Source organism: Aedes albopictus, chromosome 3 (genome assembly GCF_035046485.1).
Source record: "Aedes albopictus strain Foshan chromosome 3, AalbF5, whole genome shotgun sequence".
Taxonomy (NCBI): domain Eukaryota; kingdom Metazoa; phylum Arthropoda; class Insecta; order Diptera; family Culicidae; genus Aedes; species Aedes albopictus.
Window position 1 is genome coordinate 436,653,106 of NC_085138.1, and position 16,863 is coordinate 436,669,968.

General features: G+C 38.6%; 1 protein-coding gene across 4 annotated transcripts in view; it reads right to left on the bottom strand.

Moving 5' to 3' along the window:
* LOC109426028 (zinc finger protein 436) overlaps nucleotides 1-16,863 on the bottom strand; it is a 60,123-nt gene that overhangs the window by 32,276 nt on the left and 10,984 nt on the right. Inside the window, exon 1 of one of the 4 annotated variants that reach the window (XM_029875966.2) lies at nucleotides 4,063-4,865. The exons of 2 other annotated variants lie outside the window; for them this stretch is intronic. The gene's annotated coding sequence lies outside the window, so the exon portion shown is untranslated. Of the gene's footprint in view, nucleotides 1-4,054; nucleotides 4,866-16,863 lie in introns of those variants that run through there. One more of the 4 variants, XM_062856557.1, reaches the window with a different exon arrangement.

Here is a 16,863-nt window from a genome sequence, read left to right on the forward strand (position 1 = left end):
TGCTTTGCACTTTGCTTGACACTACACATGATTAGGAAATTTTGAATCAAACGACCCATCACTTGTAAGTCCTTGACAAGCCTTACAACTTTGCCGAAAACACAAACTCTCTAATTAATTTATTTTGTGATTTTTTCTGTTTGTTGACAAGCACAGTTACAATCACGGTACATTACTCCCTACGCCGTAGAGCTGGTGCTGCGATTAGTCTCTCGCACAATTACGAAAGCTCTCACTCATACGTCTCTGTCTCTCGGCAAAAATGGGAGACAGCACTTGAGATTGTGTAAAGCACAGGCTTTTTTCGTACCGCACTGTGCATGCCGCGAATCCCTGCTTTGCGGTGCGCTGGAGGTCTCCTGTCTCTCACGCTCTGTCATATGTACTCTCTCTGTGCTTGTCTCCGTGCTTTGCACCTTGCTTGACACTACGCATGGTTGGGAAAATTTCGAATCAAACGACCTATCACTTGTCAATCCTTGACAAGCTTAACAACTTTGCCGAAAACACAAACTCTCTAATTAATTTTTTAAGTGATTTTTTCTGTTTGTTGACAAACACAGTCATCCCAAGCACCGTGCATTACTCCCTGCGCCGTAGAGCTAGTACTGCGATTTGTCTCTCGCACAATCACGAAAGCTCTCGAAAGTTTTGTGGCAACGAAAGCATGTTGATTGGGGGATCGCTCTCTTGCCATCAACCAGTACACAAAGTGATATTACTAACAAATCTACCTCAGCTGGGAGACCCACGTACAGCAAGTATCCAACAGGAGGTCCAAGGTGCCCGGCCTTCAGAAGGGCCACCGCTGAAAAGTCATAGTGCAGGTTATGCAGTTGAAAGTGAATCACTAGTATTCACTACTAGTATTCACTAGTATTCACTACTGTGACGCAGCCCAGCAACCGCTGTGTCAGGCAGTCGCCCCGTCCAGGAGATGGACTTTGTGATCGTCAAGGTAAACGGGGTATTATTATAGCACCTACAGAAGATCTATGCGCATACTTGGTGGTTGATCGAGCAGTTCACGCAAATGCTGGACTGTATGACGACCATACTGACAGGGCGAAGACCTGTGGTAATATCTGGTGACTTCAATGCCGTTTCAACCGTTCCACTGAGACCGAGATAAGAGCAAGCAAAAAGGCCTGCTTTGAGGATCTTTGCTTGAGTGATGTGAATCCGTGGAGTGATGCCTACAGGATCGTGATAACCAAGACAAGAGGTGTAATGGCATCTATAGAGATGTTGGAGAGGATCATCGAGGGGCTCTTTCCGCGTCATGATCCTATTCCTTGGTCTTCTTTCGTAGACCCCCGGGAAAAGATAACCAATGATGAACTTGCGGAGACGGAGTTTCGCAGTTGGCCTTAACCTTCCGTAATTCGCCTGGTTGACTACCTGCGTCAGCACCACGCTAATGCTGAGTAAAAAAAAGCGAGATTTTTTGAACGTGTTGTACAAATACAACAGCGCGATCGCTCGAGGGTTAAAAGTAACTATTGCAGTATCTCCCGGGATGCTCTTTGCAGAGGTTTGAAAGAGGCAGAGCCGGTACAATTGCCAAAGGCGGGAAAAGGCACCCGGGGACCTGTCGGTATGCCTGACACAGTGATACAGCGGGGAAGGTGCTCGAGAATATCTGAGGGTGTAAATGATCTCTCGAGTAACCAGTTTGGCTTCCGGAAAGAACCATAGAAGGCACCTAGTCGGTTAAAAAGACCGCCGAGCTAGCGCTCCAGCGTAAGAGGAGGAGGATTCGCTACTGTGCAGTAGTGACTCTATGATGTAAGTAACGCGTTCAATAGTACCAGTTGTGCAGCCGATGTGCTCTTGCATCTGGGGATACCCGGATACTTGTACAAGATTCTCGAAAGTTACTTCCAGAATCGAGTATAGGTTCAGAAACAGAGGCGGGTCGTAAGTGCTTTCACAGGAGTCCTCAGGAGTACCGCAAGGTTCCATCCTGGGTCCGGTGTTATGGAATGTCATGTACGACGAGATGTTGAAGTTGAAGTTGCCGGTGGACGTGGCCATCGTCGGCTTTGCTTACACTGGAGGACTACGGTGAATTGATCGAAGTGGAATCGACTACAGCCCACTGGATCATGGAGGAAAGGATGTGCTCCAGGAAACTGGATTGGTATGGTTATTAATGGCCCGTTTGCATATTCGATAGTATTGCGTGACAATATAGTTTCGAATAATTTAACACGAAGATTTAACACCCGCTGACTGGAAGACTCTTCGATAAAAAGATCTATCGTCAAGGGGTTGAAGAGTCGACTATGACTGTTTTGGAAGGTGGTATTATAAAAACAATCAATGGAGCGTCAAAAACACTTTCATCGCCAATAGCCGTGAATTTGGGTAAGCTACACAATTAGAGAAAACACCTGGAGGTAGGTAGAGGAGCGAAGGGCCGCCAAAGCAGCGATAAAGCGAGCGAAAACACGAGCAGCCAAAGCCGTAGCCCATCACCGCTGTTTGGCTCTCGAGAAGGAAGTAATACGTCTATGAAGACGGGACAAAGGATCGCAAGCGGACTCCCCAGTCGATGAAAACGGGGAAGCCACAAATACCTCCTGGACGCTAGTGAAACCTAGTTTGCATCAGTGGAGAACACTAAACAATTGCAGGTATTCATCTAGATACCTGTGATATAGAACTCGTGCATGGTTGCCTCACAATTGAATTTCAACGACAACAGCAAGAATTACATGACCGCTGGTAGAAAACGTGGGTCCAATAGAGACCTGCGATAATGATGTTGCCTACAAGGTGAAAAGGGATCTCGCAGCTGCAAATAGGGATCTCAAGGGCTTCAGTATGCAGTTGAACTCCGGGTTGTACTAGACACTAATCCTTCCGGATGCTCTATTCGGCTATATACTAACTTTAAAGGAAGTTAGCTGGAGGGATTTGGTGTCTTTGCATTGCAAGTGCTGCGAACAATACTCGGTGGTAAAGAATAAAACGGCATCTCGATGCGTTGCTTGAATCACGAGCTATACCAAGTGTATTAAGAAAATGATATTAGGGCCTGTCCATAAACTACGCAGACTCTTAGAGGGGACGGGGGGTCTGGCCAAAGTCTACGCTCCACACAAATTTCGAAAATTTTGTATGAGTGAATGTCTACGAGGGGGAAGGGGGGTTCTGAGAAGGCCAAAAATGAGTCTACGTAGTTTATGGACAGCGCCTTATCAAGCTAGTAAAACACGGTAGTCTGAGTGAGGCTGATCACGTCACAAGGATGCCGAAAGAGCGACATTTATATTCAGTAGATAACCAGGGAAAGGCCGTCTCAGTGGAAGGTTGCGTACAAGATGACTGTTTGCTGTTGAAGAAGACTACCTGAGGAACCGGAAGCGATTGGCCCAGAACTACCAAGAATTATAGTATAGTATAGTATAGTATAGAGTTTGCAGACTAACGTAGAAGAGTGCAGTCGTTGATAGTGTCGATGAAAGTTAGTTTTCTGTTTTTTGAGTTTAAGTTTTTGGCTATACTGTTGAAGGTGAAAAAGTGTAGTTGATGGAGAAAATGGAGAAATCCTACAACCAGGACCTAAGGAATTGTAGTACACCAAGTCTCCAAGAAAGTATTTGTATTCTATAAAGGTTTGTGGATGATTTTCCAAAACACGATTTTACTTAAAATTACTAAAACCGGTTCCCGTACCTTATATAGTAAACATTTAAACTTCCAACCAACTCCATACGCCCAGAAATTTGAATGCACTAATGAAGCGAACCCTACCGATTTTAATTGTCACCCAAGTGCGATCATTACCGCCTGTAGTGCTGTATCAAATTCATGCTTGGCGAAGAATAATGGAGAGCATTATTATGTGGGTATAAGGGAAAAAATGCCACCATGTCATCACATTTCATTTGCCTCGCCAACCAACCAACCGACCGACCAGCCAGGCACAGTGCAGCCAAACCTAGAACCACAGCGCACAATTTGTCGAGCCGTCCTTTTATCAAGCGATTTTACACGCGAAACAAATGAAATCATGCAGAAAGTGAGCGAAAACAACGTACGACACATACTTACTTGATTATAAACGTGTTGTGAACCTTAAGGCCGACCCCGGGCGCCGATAAGAGCGCAATTACGAAATTCGAAAAAAGTAAACATTACACTACTGGTAGAAGCACAGCCGCGGTCGATAGGCGCTTTACGAGACGATCCAATTGAGACGACACATACTTGCAAACGTTATATGTATTAAATTATTTACCAGTTGGTCACAATCAAATACGAAGCTTCATTGTTCTTCGTGTAACGCGGTAACTAGCCGCAAACCACACTAGCGATAACCGATTGCCGTTGGTACGGAACAAATTCACGACGAACTGACCCTACTGCGATCTTCGCCAAACAAAACTCACTCGGACGCGGTATAAATTATGTTGATTTGTTTAAATTGCCATATTCCGGGAACGCCGCGATCACACAATCTCGTCGCTGTGACACTCGTTGAATGTTCGCGCTCCCGAGAAGAGACACTTTTTTTTTTAATTTCGTTTGTGCACACAGGATGCAGCTTCCACTACAAATCGATCACTGCTGCAGCCGCTGCAGCTTGTACCACCCGATGATGATGTTGGTTGATGATGGGACGCCACCACATAGGACGATCTTACTCACTACACTGCAATACGAAGTGACGACGGACGGCAGTGGTAGTTGAACTTGAACAATATGCCGTATCGCACCACAATCAAATACAATCGCTTTAACGAGGACCAGGCGATAGAAGGAACACACATGCATATGTTAAAAGTGTATTTAAAAATAGACCGCAAGCCGAACCATCAGCTCGGGGCGCGAGAACTGAATGCCTTGATTGTTGGATCGAGACTGCAATGAGGCGCGCGTGCGCGTGTTCGTCGTTTGTGTTTTTCAAATTTTCCTTCTTGGGACCGATCGAACGAACGGTTTCATGTGTAAACGCGGGGGATTCCAGTGGGAATATTTGTTTAAAAAAATGAATATTTCGTGAATCTGTATCAAACTAATGCTATCGGGTAAAATTTTAGACAAAAATTGTAATTTATAATTTATAATGGTCTAATGACGTTTGGGCGAAAGTACATTTTGTTCGAGATTGGGTGACAAAACGTCGAATAGGTATGTATCCAAATGCCGAATGGAAAAAACGTCAAAATGAAGGAATGGTGTTTCTTTAAGAATAACTTATATTTTGTGAATCTGTATAGAACTTAGGCTATAGGGTAAAATATTGGACGAAAATTTAAAATTTATTCCATTTGGTCGAATGGTGTTTGTTCGAACGGACATTTGGTCTAATGAAAATTTGGTCAAAAACCATTTTATGTAAGAGGAAACATGACATGAAGTCGAATGAACAATAGAACAGATCGGTGAAGTAATAGATTTGTAGTAATGAGCTGAGTTTTAGTATGGTGAGAAGGTCAATTCTCCGTTTCTGCAATGAAATGGTGCAAAAAGCGTGGGTATTATGATTCCTTGTCTAATTTGATGCTGTTTGAGCAAAACTTTGGGCAACAGTGTTGTTGTTTTTTTTCCATTTCTCACAACATAAACAACATAGTTATCCAAAGTTTTGCTCAAACTGCATCATATTAGGCAAGGAATCATAATACCTACGCTTTTTGCACCATTTCATTGCAGAAACGGAGAATCGACCTTCTCACCATACAAAAATTCAGCTCATTACTACAAATCTAGTACTACACCGAACGTGCCCAAATAGACATTTGGTCGAAAGGCACTCATTGACGAAAAGACATTAGAACGGAAAATAATATCTTGTTATACAGTGATGGCCAGATTTTGTTAACCTCCGATTTCGTCTACCGCCGAATATGTCAGTCTAGATGTAAGCCTTTTTTGAAAAAGAAAAAAAAACAATTAATACCATTTTATAACTTTCATATCTGTCACGTTGGTGCGTCGGTAATGATACTATATGTCCAAGAATGTAATTTGAAAAGGGAAAACATCTTTTGTAAGCTGACATATTTATCTAACCTTCTCAACGAACGTCGTATTAGATACCGTCTTTTCTTAGAGTTTTCTACAGAGATTCCAATGTATAAATATTTCTACAGGAACTCTACCTGGGATTCCTCAAACTATTCCTACTGTCGTTAATTCAACAATTCCTCCAGAAGTTCTTCTAGAAACTCCTGCTAGGATTCATCCTAGGAATTTTTCGAGAATTCTCCTGATCCCTGATTGAGAACTCTTCCAGGCATTCTTCTGAGGATTTTTCTGCGGTGCGATTTTTTGACGTTCGAAACGACATTTACGATATTTCAACATCCTTCTATCTGATAAGATGAAATTTTTTTCTAATTTATGATGTGTTTGATGGTGCAAATCCAAAGAGCAGAATTTTCATGCGCTCAGTGCGGACAAGCCTGCATACCTCTAATCATTTTTCCAGGGATTTCTCTAGGGATTCCTCGATCAGGGAACCAATAAGCATTTCAAACCGTATTTCAGCAATACTACCGCATATCTACATTCCACCTGCCTACTGCTCTATCATAGCAGTCCAACTGCTTAACTGTCCTAAATTAGAAATTGAGCTGCTACTGAAAATGTAACAGCAGTTGCGTAGCATTTCAAATGCACGATCTTTTGGGCCTTCAAGCAAAAAAAAAATACGGTCCAGTGTATCCGAAACTGCATAATTAACCTCTTTTTGAAGCGCAGATTGAAAGAAAAGCGAAAAGGGAGAGAGAGATAGAAAAGGCAGCGGCAGAAGAAGTGTAGAATTTTAAACATGTTTTCGTTTCTATTTTTGAAAGTCTGAAGGATAAGCATTTAATCAGCCATATATTGGGCCAAAACCTGCACCACATAAGGCGCATATATGGCTACAGGGTGTCAGCTACCTGATAAACCATGAACACCTGGAATTATCAAGGAGTTTCATTTACCTTGGAAAAATACCTGTAATTATCAGCGAATTCTGGAGTCAATTAGGGAATGTTTGGCAAGGATGGGAACACTCACTTGCAAAGAGTTACACTCACTTGCTGTTTTCTCGGCTCAGAAGCGTGCTAAAAAGAAACGATGTATAGATGACTTTTGCCATGTGATTTTGTCTAAAAGTTTAACGAATAGAGTAAAGCCTGGAACACATAGCGTCCGTTCCGTCGAGGTTTGCGTTTTTTTGACAGTTTTCCCATGGGAAATGTGTCAAACTACTGTCACGCACACGCAAACGTATGCATTGTGTGCGGCACTTAAGGGTCGCACACTCATACCAAAGACGTGAGGGAGCTGCGAAGACAACTCTACACGAGGTGAATGTAAATTACACTCACCTCGTGGAGAGTCGCTTTCACAGCTCTGCCATGGCTTTGATATGTGTTTGCGACCCTTATACCACGGACAGACATGTGATACGAGTGTGATTCCTGTACAACAGTACGCATTCCCAAGTAACAATTTTAATTTTATCAAAGTTTTTTAGCGCTTCAAAAATCCTAAACATAAAACCATTGATGCCGACTTGAAAATGCTCTCCAGTTCTTGTATGCCTCAATAAGCCCACGTTCTGGCTAGTTGGCCCAGTCTTATTAGGGTCTACAGGACTTCGTATGCAAACCGGCTTAGGATTTCGGGTTGTATCATAGTTTTATCAATCTTCTAAATAAAACCATCTTCTGACTTGTCAAATAATTGTTTTCATTATTTTTCACTCGCAATGTTCGATCGTCAGAATAAATTATGCTTGGTTGTTTATCCAGCCATCAATTGGAAAGATGCAGATATGGAATTCAGATTTATTTTCCTATTTAATACGTGTCAGGAGACATGCCACGGAAAATTTGTGGTGAATGTGACTGTGATAATGACAAAAACTAAGTGCGCCACACAAACTATGCATAATTTGGAAGTTAAATGCATTTAATTCACTCGGTGGAGTTGGGTGCAAAAAAAGTTTTTTCAACACAGCGGAGTTTAAAAGACATTATGTAATTTTTCTGACAAAATAAAATGACGGAAACGTGTTGTATGATTTAATTTAATCTTAATCGTACGTGAAATCATTAAATTGAGTAATACTTTTTCTGTATTTACATGAATTATCCCGGCTAGGCGACATATTTTTCTGATAAAACTCTGTGTTCCTGATGATTCCTCCAATAGGGCTAATCCTCCTGAGGTAGTCATAACTGAGCTCATGATAGAACTAGCGGTTTTATCACAGCATTTTTTTGGTTTATGTTACGGCCACGAAATCTTTTGTGGGTTTTATGCATTGCCTCACAGTTTTGTGTATTTGTTTACAAAAAAAATCTCTCCGACAACAACCGCAAATGCAAGTTTTATTGAAATGGTATATAATAAGTGATAAAACCAATTCATGTCTACTTGCAAGTCTTTAATTGAAGATGTTTATAGCAGAAGTTATATGATAGTTTTATGGAACGCCAAAGGTTCAAAGTAAAAAACTACCACATAAAACTAATTTAGAACAACTAGCTTTTTGACATGCTCGTATAAAACCAGGATAAAACATGAATAAACCTTCAAGGCATGGTGATTGTTACTTGGGATTGTCAAGAAAATTCTAACAAGACTGACTTGAACTGAGAGAATTTGCAGTATGGCACTCATTTCAAGCGCAATGGTACAGTGATTCTTGTATCACATGTGTGTCATAAGTATTACTGTATTCAGCAAACTTTTAGATAAAACCACAAGGCAAAAGTCGTTCATACACTCCCGATCAAAAGTTTAGGGTCGCCCCCTCAGAAACATGTAATTTTTTCAGGCCCATATCTCCGCCAATTTGCCTCCGATTTCAAAACCCTAGGTTTCATTCAAAAGATAATAAGTTACAGAAACTTTGAACATGATTTAAAAAAAAACTTTTTCAAAAATTTTGTATGTAAACTTAACTTAAAGTTGCCAAATTTTCTAAAAAATGAATATTAACTTACGGCAGTGTCACTGGAAATTGGGTCGACCAAATTTTAAGATGAGAGTGGTAATATAACCCATTTTCTATTAGCTTTCAACTACTTTTTACAGAACTTAGCTAAAAAATTTAGAAAAAAATAGTTAAAAATTAACTCTTCATGTCATCGACCAAAATTTTGGGGTCACCCCTCAATATGATGATCAGCCAAAAGTTTGGGGTCACTTTCGTAAAACATGGAAAAGTGATTTGATGATATCTTCGTCATCTATAGTTCAATTTTAATTCTTTTTGGCTCATATCAAAGATAATCAATTAAATTCACGTTTGATGTCTTTAACTTAACGTATTTAACGATTTTTGTATATGACAATGTTATGAAAGTTAACATATTTCACCACATTTAAAAAAATGAGGCAACTTTACGTTAAGTTTAAGTATGTAAATTTCAAGAAATACGTGTGGTTCAATGTCTATGCAGTAAGTATCATTCATTAGGGATCGTACACAAATTACATCACGCCCTGAGGGGGGGGGGTAGCACATCGTGACGACCCTTACAAAAAATATTGAGGACCCATACAAAAAGTGTGACATAGGGGAGAGGGGGGGGGGTTGAAAAAGGTCGATTTTTGCGTGTCATAATTTGTGTGTCACCCCTTATGTTTCAAATAAGCCAAGAAGAGTTGAAATTGGATGAAAGATGACAAAGATATCAACAAATCACTTTTCCATGTTTTACGATAGTGACCCCAAACTTTTGGCCGATACATCATTTTGAAGGGTGACCCCAAACTTTTGGTCGATGACATCAAGGATTAATTTACTTAATAACTTTTTTTTCTAGATTTTTTAGCTAAGTTCTGTAAAAAGCAGTTGAAAGCTAATAGAAAATGGATTATATTACCGCTCTCATCATAATTTAGTCGACCCAATTTCCAGAGACACTGCCGTAAGTTTATATTCGTTTTTTAGAAAATTTGGCAACTTTGGGTTAAGTTTACATACAATTTTTTTTTGAAAAAGTTTCTTTTAAATCATGTTCAAAGTTTCTTTGACTTATTAGTGAGTGTTCCCATTCCTGATGACGGCGAAAAAAATCGGCTCCAAAAGGTTAAAGAAATTCTGGCATTTCTTAAATAAGTTTTTTTTTTCAGAACCAAGCTCAGGACTCATGGACTTTTTGATAGAACTTCGAGGGAAGTGGGCGACCGAAGCTGGGGAAAAAATTTCCAACAGTTGCTTAATGATTTATTTTGAAATTGAGCTGAAGCGCATCGAGATATTTTTTGGTTGCCGGTGGACCTTTAAAAAAAGTTGTGTTTAAGAAATCCTTCAGTGAATATTTACTTATTTCTATTGGAAAACATTTTTTTGTCTGTATTAACGAGATTTTTAGCCCTATGCTAGTTCATCTCGGGACCCACACTTTACTTCCCTTCCGAAGGAAGAACCCACATTTTGTGAGTTTGCCGGGAGTGGGATTCGATCCCAGGTTCTCGGCGTGATAGTCATGTGTTCTAACCATCACACCAGTGAGTACCAGTGAGTAAGTGCATTGAGAAGATATCTGGAGTCGCTATAAAAATTCTTCGTATACCTACTAATTGAATTCAGAAGTAAGTAAAACTTAAACAAACGAAAATTGTAAACAATACTTCAACATTTCAAAAGAATCAAATGGCGATTCTGAAGTCCCGGAAAAAAATCTGATGAAAATCGTAACATATCTCTACAAGAATATATAAACGAGCTTTAAGGCCGCACGGGACAACATTGATTTTTAATATATTCCCTCTCTTTTTTATAATCTGCCTCGCGATTTTGAAGATGCAAATATCAATTTCCACTGTACTGACGTAGCTGAAACTTTATTAATCAATTGTGCACCGCAAGCAGGGATGCCAAATGCTTTTCTGTATCACTCGGTAAAAAATCTGTATCACATACAAAATTCGGGTAAAAAATCTGTACAAAAGCATATAAAAGCAATCTGTACCGATGCTCAAAAATCAATAAAATACGGATTAATCTGTATATAAAGCTATGTTCATTTAGAATCCGGAATGACAAAATCACGTATATCTTAGGAATGGAATAACAAACATAAAAGGTGAAGCCCTCAAAACAAAGGTTATTTATTGTACTTTCATGGAAAAATATCATTGAAATTATTTATTTTTATTTTTCACACATTTTCTCACTTTTTCAGTATTACGATGTGACGATGCCACTCTAAAAATCTGCACAACGGTGGTAAATTTTAGCAACAACCCCTTCCGCACGTTTGTTCAACAATTAGGTCATCTATGCAGTGTCCTGAGTGCCTTGACTAGTCTGACTAGGATTCCGAAGAAAAATTGCCAAACTTTTTTTTTATTGCGAAATGAAGGGCAATTCAGTGAATTGAGAAAACGCGAAATTTGAGTGTTTTTTTCGTTGATAAACACTACCCATCTGTGACGATACCACTGAACGTCTCCGGCTGTCATGGCAGCTCATCAAAATAGGTAAAACCTCTACATATCCCTTGTGTGCGTTTTTGAAAAGCAGCACGCGATTCTTGAGGCTGTCATCCTTGTATGAATTGGTTCTCATCATCTTGTTGCGAAAAAAAACCATGCCCAGAGTTTGAACTTCTTGCCAAATCTTCAAATTCAAAGTAGATTTATCGATGAACCCAAGCTTTTTTCTTCCGAGGACACTTCCTTATGCCATGGTTAACAACATCTGTGCACATAACACATAATGGTTTTGACGATATTAACATTTTTCGCGACTGTCGTACCTGACCACGCTAAATTTTCAACGTGTTTGTGCAAGATTTTTTTCCTCCTCTTGTCTTCAATCTGAAATAACTTTTCACTCGTTGCAAGAAAATCGATGAAATTTTCACCATTTAAAGAGGATTAGTGTATGATCAGAGTGCTGCAAAAGAATGATGATTATGTTCATTGAGAGCGCCACTAGAAAATGTGACATGATTCCGGATTCTAAGTGAACATAGCTTTATGGCATCCCTGACCGCAAGTGAGCAAATGAACGATCAAAGTTCTAGTAAAAAATATGAAGTTGAGATTTGGATCTTACTAACAACAGGGCCTTAACCCTTTGGAGCCGGAGGGGTTAATATGACCCCAGCAATGAAACCGAGCATAAGAAACGTAAATAAAAAGAAAATCGCGTTAAGTACTGTTCCTTTGAATTCCACTAAGAATTTTCATCCTTTGACAGATACGTATTTCGACCTCAACTGTAAGATCGTATTCAGTGTCTTGTACTTGACTTCTTGGTGGAATTCAAAGGAACCGTACTTAACGCGATTTTCTTTTTATTTACAGATATTCCCCTAACAAGCCCAGGTTAATCATCATAAAAAACGTGTTTGAGGCTAGGAGGTTGCGGCAGCGAAGGCAAAATAATCCAACTAGCTTTGAATAACCAAACTTGCGAGAAAAATATCTTAGGAGTGCAGATTTTAGTTCAAATAAGTAGATTGGGAACAAACCGTGAAAAAATTTTTAGAAATTCACCTCGGCGAATTTGTGTTGGACCTTCTGGAGGAATTGCTGAGAAACCACTGGAAGAGTATCGTGCAAATCCCTGATCATTCTTAAATCTTATTTAAAATGTTTTTAAAAATATAAGTTGTCGGAATTCCGAATACTCTAAGCAAACTCTTGAAAATAAATTTCGGTATAGACTTTTTAAGTAACGTTCGGAATCAGACTTGTTGAAGATTTTTTCAAAAAATGGCGACAGTCAAAATTCCCATGCAGTTTCTAATGAAATGTTACAAAAAGTACATTGTTTCATTTAAAAATTTCTGCACGGATGAGAATTGATAGCATAATGTTTACACAAGACATTGTCAAATTTCTTGAAGACTCTTACCAACATCTCATTGAATTGAGAAAACATCCCAAGAAAAATATCAAAAATTATTGTACTCAAAATAGACCTTTGCACTAAATTTCATTTGAAATACTATAATTGAGGGGCCCAGATTCAAAAAGGTGTAAGTGACGATTTTGTCGATTTTGAGCTGAGCATATCAAAAAATTCTTCAGATTTCAAGCTTATTTTTACGATGATTAGAAAAATTACAATAAACCGGAGAAAATTGGGTAGATTTTGAAAATCCATACATTTTGTATGGGATGAAAAATTGGTGAAAAACTTTAAACCAAGCTTTAAACCTCGTTTACTCGAAAGTGAGTTTTTGTCACTTACACCCCTTTGCTTCTAACCCACTCAATTACTTATCTAGGAAATCCATCGAAAATTTTTGGAGCTACGATCTCGTAAACACCCTCGACTGATTTTCATTTAATGACCTGCTGTAAAGGCGCGTTTCAACTGCTTATTGGTTACATGGGTCCAGGCATTTGCCCAAGAGTTCCAACAAGAATTTTTGATCCCAGAAGTAGGGTGTTGCTTCTCTTATGAAGCATGTGGCTCCCATGCTACTCAAAACCAAGGATTGAAGGGCTGTTTGTTTTGTTCCTTATATTTGTATTTTTTTATTAGAAGTGAGCGAGCACGCATGAAGACAAAAAGAACGGAGTCAAACGGCTCACACCCTATTTTTAATATTATTTTAAGATCTTTTATCTCTAATATAAATCAAAAAAATATCTATGTTTGATCTTTATACCTAAATATGCTACTAGTTTTTATCCTCTACTGACGAGCTCAATTGTTTTTTTTTTTCTAATGCATCTTCCATTTACCGCGTCGCTAATTCCACACGCGGCGCTGTTATACATATGGACCGTTCTGTATTGAGCGACCACTCATCGCGTTGATCGTCGAATGCCCTTTGACTCTGGCATATTTAGTAAAAGAACACTACCGATCGCAAGTCGAATAGACTTCTTCGCTCCATAACGAGTGACGATCGTATTATTTTTACTCGCTTAAGCTTTCTAACGAAAGCGGGAAAAGACAGCAATGCTCTGACTGTTCCTAAATGCGTTATTACTGAGGCTGCGCAGACTAAGGACCTACGTCCCGTGTTTGAGAATATCTGGTACATATCTTGCTCCACATGGAAAAATAAACTAGGTTCATTCTTGGTATAGTAAGGTATTCAGCTGGGTAGGGTCCAAAAATAAACTCAGTTGTGAGAACAGCCATGTGCGTAAAATGTTGTTGCCACCGCCAGCGGAGATGTACATATACGTAAGTTTTTAGGCATACGACAAAAGACTTCAATGTACGCGTGACGTAACTAACTTTGGGTTTAATATCTAACTTTATCAAATAATATTCTCAATAGAAGCTTTATCAATACGCCGGGCACGTCATTGGAGTAATCGAGAAAGGCAATGAATGCAACGACTTTGTCAAAGTACAAAGTTCTTCGAAATTCGAAAAAAATATGATTAAGCTGATAGCGAACTGGTTCTTTCAAACTTCAAAATTTTCACGACATAACCTCTAATTTTAATCGCCATCTCCTGTGGGCATTTATGATTGTTAATTATCTCAACGTGCATATGTATGCTTTAACCTTCCAGGACGCGCGCCATCAAGCAACCGAAACTGCACCGCGCTCGTGCTGTATACGAAAGGCGAGGTTTTTTGGTAATGTTGTACTTTTTACAACAGCGCGCGCGCTGAAGGGTTAAATGGTTATCAGCCGTATTTTGCACCTTGAATGATCCTTAACAGTAGGTTTTCAACAAACATATGACTGATCAAATGCTTTTACTTGAAAATGTTAAAACTGAAAAAAAAATATTTTCGGGTTTCACTTTTCCCGATATCTTTTCTTTGTCTCCTCTTTCGCTTTGTTTCTCACTCTACGCTAGTGGTATAGGGTAACGGTCGAATTTTGGACCCCTAGAGGACATTAGTTTGAATTTAAGCTAAAATCAAACAGGTTCAGAGGGTGTTACACTTAATGATGATGTTGGTATGACCGTAAAAGCCGCCACTGTCCGTCAAAAATACCCACAAGGTCATTTCTGGCCGAAAATTTGATGAAAATAACTGATTTTTGAAGCATCAGTTTTCACTATTTTGGACACCCCAATTTATTTTGGACCCCCTAAAGTATATATTTTGGACACCCGGTGTTTAAACCAACTTGAAACTATTTTCGAAGAATCTGCCACTTGGATACGCTCGACCACATCCTAATTACTTGATTGACAAAGGCTGATTAGACGAACTTTGCAAATTTAATGCGCTAGAATGATAAAAGTTTTTGTTTACATCTGCAAGTTTCCCCGGCACCATTTTCTCTTTTCGTAAACATGCCGCGACACTCGCACGGATGACGAGATTAATAAAAATAATTTAAAGGCAAATAATGATATTTCCAGTGAGCAAATGATTGCTGCTCGTGCAGAACAATCTAATTTAACAAATGATTCTAAAAATTGTCGTCATCTCTTCATTACATCTGTGAAAATTATGAAAATACGACCCGGGGGGTCCAAATTATATTGGTTACCCTACTATTTGACCAATGCCTCATATTTGATCACTATTGACAGTTAAATTTTGTAGCGCTGCATCCTTACGTTTCGGTAACGTATATTTCTGTATATTGTTTATGCTTGCCAAAACATCCACCACTATAGAAAAGTATTCATGAGAGTTATCAGAAACTTGTATTTTGGTTGATTTAATTTCTGTAGCAGTCTTACTAGATTTTCTTTCAAAGATTTTTTTAGGAAAGTTTCCTGAATCACCAAAACTACTGTATAATAAAGTCAATTTCTAAGTATAAAACAAACTTTTATTGAAAATTCAGGAAAAAGACAAGAAATATCAGGGAGAGACTTATGCGCATTTACATCATAGGTTCCCAAACTTTTCGGGTGGTGAAACATTATTAGAAATCTCGTTGATTTAAATTGGTAAAGAGTGGCCCTGGGGACCGCGACTCACAGTTTGGGAGACTATGATCTACATGATTGACTAGACACTTAATTCTTCATGCTTTCCAGTCACTGAAAAATTCCCCCCGTTCAAATATTTCAGGCCAAACATTTCAATAGGTCCTATCCATTTGAGAGGCTCTCTTTGTTCACTTTCTCTTTCAATTATTGTAATGTAATGGTACACTTTTCAACTATGTCTGCAGTACAAATCAAAAAACGATTGTTTTGACCATCGTTCAATGCAAGGAGACAATCATAATACAAATAAACAGCTGAGATATTAACGAAAGAGAGGGAAACAAAAAAAAGCCCCTCTTCTGCAGATTGGACCTTTAGACATGTTTGGCCTGATTGTCGCCCCCTGCACCTTTTTAGTTTCAAAATTTTCGCCCCCTTCTTTTTGGTTTTCACCCCCTGCTGAGTTCTGGGCATAATCGACACGAATGCACCCTTCTGGTGTGAAGTGTGGTTAGTAAATAATAATAATAATAATAATAATAATAATAATAATAATAATAATAATAATAATAATAATAATAATAATAGTAATAACTTATAATGGACTACTCAGCCTTAAGACAAAAGTTTCATATTTATAATTATGAAAATTCCATCACAAATCCCGTCAATTTCAGTACCATTATAAGTTGATCTAGGAGATTCACCAGAAGTTTCCATACAAATCCCCTTGAAAATTTCAAGAGCATTGATAATATTTGCTTAAATCTTCTAAAAGCTCATCAAGATTTCTTATATGTATAATTATTTAATCTGGTCTTCTAAAAATGGCAATATGTTTTGTTTTTAATCAAAATGAAATTGTCCAATGAATGCAGCCTGGTATATATTAATTTAATTATTGGTCCAGTTTTTATTATCAATTATGCATACTACTTTGACTATTGAGCTAAAAACTGCTTTAAATTATTGTTAATGTTCAAATATAAAAATAAAAATAAAAATATATGTCTCTTTTTTATCACCCGATCAATATCAATAATCATTTATAATTGGCCTCAAATCAGCATT